This window comes from Rhincodon typus, chromosome 42 (assembly GCF_021869965.1).
Source record: "Rhincodon typus isolate 14 chromosome 42, sRhiTyp1.1, whole genome shotgun sequence".
In the NCBI taxonomy this organism is placed as follows: Eukaryota; Metazoa; Chordata; class Chondrichthyes; order Orectolobiformes; family Rhincodontidae; genus Rhincodon; species Rhincodon typus.
Genome location: NC_063373.1, coordinates 9,351,957 through 9,354,449, shown reverse-complemented (window position 1 = coordinate 9,354,449; position 2,493 = coordinate 9,351,957). Strand labels below are relative to the sequence as shown.

Below are 2,493 nucleotides of genomic sequence, written 5' to 3'. Positions count from 1 at the left end.
GATCATCTTGTATGTCTCTATCAAGTCACCTCTTAACCTTCTTCTCTAACGAAAACAGCCTCAAGACCCTCAGCCTTTTCTCATAAGACCTTCCCTCCATACCAGGCAACATTGTGGTAATTCTCCTCTGCACCCTTTCCAATGCTTCCACATCCTTCCTATATTGCGTACAGTTCTGGTCACCGCACTACTCCAAGTGCAGCTGCACCAGAGTTTTGTACAGCTACAACATGACCTCATGGCTCCGAAACTCAATCCCTCTACCAATAAAACCTAACACACCGTACGCCTTCTTAACAACGCTATCAACCTGGGTGGCAACTTTCAGTGATCTATGCACATGGACACCGAGATCTTTCTGCTCATCCACACTACCAAGAATCTTACCATTAGCCCAGTACTCTGGAAGGAGTAACAGGAATACAAAGTGAATCACCTCACACTTTTCCACATTAAACTCCATTTGCCACCTCTCAGCCCAGCTCTGCAGCTTATCTATGTCCCTCTAACCTGCAACATCCTTCCGCACTATCCACAACTCCAACTTTGGAGTCATCCACAAATTTACTAACCCATCCTTCTACACCCTCATCCAGGTCATTTACAAAAATGACAAACAGCAGTGGCCCCCAAAACAGATCCTTGAGGTACACCATTAGTAACTGAACTCCAGGATGAACATTTCCCATTAACCACCACCCTACAACTAGCCAATTTCTGATCCAAACCGCTAAATCACCCTCAATCCCATGCCTCTATTTTCTGCAATAGCCTACCATGGGGAACCTTATCAAACTTTACTGAAATCCAAATACACCATATCAACCGCTTTACCCTCATCCACCTATTTGGTCACCTTCTCGAAGAACTCAATAAGGTTTGTGAGGCACGACCTACCCTTCACAAAACCGTGTTGACTATCCCGAATCAAATTATTCCTTTCGAGATGATTATAAATCCTATCTCTTATAATCCTTTCCAACACTTCACCCACAACCGAAGTAGGGCTCACTGGTCTATAATTACCAGGGTTGTCTCTACTCCCCTTCTTGAGCAAGGGGACAACATTTGCTAGTCTCCAGTCTTCTGGCACTATTCCTGAAGACAATGACGACAAAGATCAAAGTCAAAGGCTCTGTAATCTCCTCTAGCTTCCCAGAGAAGCCTAGGATAAATCCCATCCGGCCCAGGGGACTTATCTATTTTCACACCTTCCAGAATTGCTCAGACCTTCTCCTGAACCTCAATCCTGTCTAGTCAAATAGACTGTATCTCAGTATTCTCCTCGACAACATTGTCAGTATTCACACAGGAAAAAGACAAAAAATATTCATTTAGCACCTCTCCTATCTCTGACTCCACTCAACTTCCCACTACTGTCCTTGACCGGTCCCAATCTTAATCTAGTCATTCTTTTATTCCTGACATACTTATAGAAAGCTTTAGGGTTTTCCTTGATCCTACCTGCTAAAGACTTCTCATGTCCCCTCCTGGCTCTTCTTAGCTCTCTAGGTCCTTCCTGGCTAACTTGTAACTCTCAAGCGCCCTAACTGAGCCTTCATGCCTCATCTCTACATAAGCCTCCTTCCTCCTCTTGACAAGAGATTCAACTTATTTAGCAAACCATGGTTCCCTCACTCAACCACTTCCTCCTTGCCTGACAGGTACATACTTCAAGGACACGCAGTAGCTGTTCCTTGAACAAGCTCCACATTTCAATTGTGCCCAGCCCCTGCAGTTTCCTTCTCCATCCTATGCATCCTAAATCTTGCCTCAATTGCCTTTCCCCCAGCTATAACTCTTTCCCTGTGGTATATACCTATCCCTTTCCATCACTAAAGGGAACGTAACCGAATTGTGGTCACTATCACCAAAGTGTTCACCTACCTCCAAATCTAACACCTGGCCTGGTTCATTACCTAGTACCAAATCCAATGTGGCCTCGCCTCTTGTTGGCCTATCTACATACTGTGTCAGGAAACCCTCCTGCACACATTGGACAAAAACTGACCCATCTGAAGTACTCGAACTATAGTGTTTCCAGTCAATATTTGGAAAGTTAAAGTCCCCCATAACAACTACCCTGTTACTTTTGCTGCTATCCAGAATCATCTTTGCAATCCTTTCCTCTACATCTCTGGAACTTTTCGGAGGCCTGTAGAAAACTCCCAACAGGGTGACCTCTCCTTCCCTGGTTCTAACCTCAGCCCATACTACCTCAGTAGACGAGTTGTTATCAAATGTCCTTTCTGCCACCGTAATACGGTCCTTGACTAAATGCCACACCTCCCCCTCTTACCACCTTCCCTGATCTTACTGAAAGATCTAAACCCCTGAACCTGCAACAACCATTCCTGTCCCTGCTCTATCCATGTCTCTGAAATGGCCACAACATCGAAGTCCCAGGTACCAACCCATGCTGCAAGTTCACTCACCTTATTCCAGATGCTCCTGGTATTGAAGTAGACACACTTCAAACCACCTGCCTGCCTG

General features: G+C 45.2%; 1 protein-coding gene across 4 annotated transcripts in view; it reads right to left on the bottom strand.

Moving 5' to 3' along the window:
* LOC125487527 (targeting protein for Xklp2-A-like) overlaps window positions 1–2,493 on the bottom strand; it is a 34,243-nt gene that overhangs the window by 16,446 nt on the left and 15,304 nt on the right. The window lies entirely within an intron of this gene.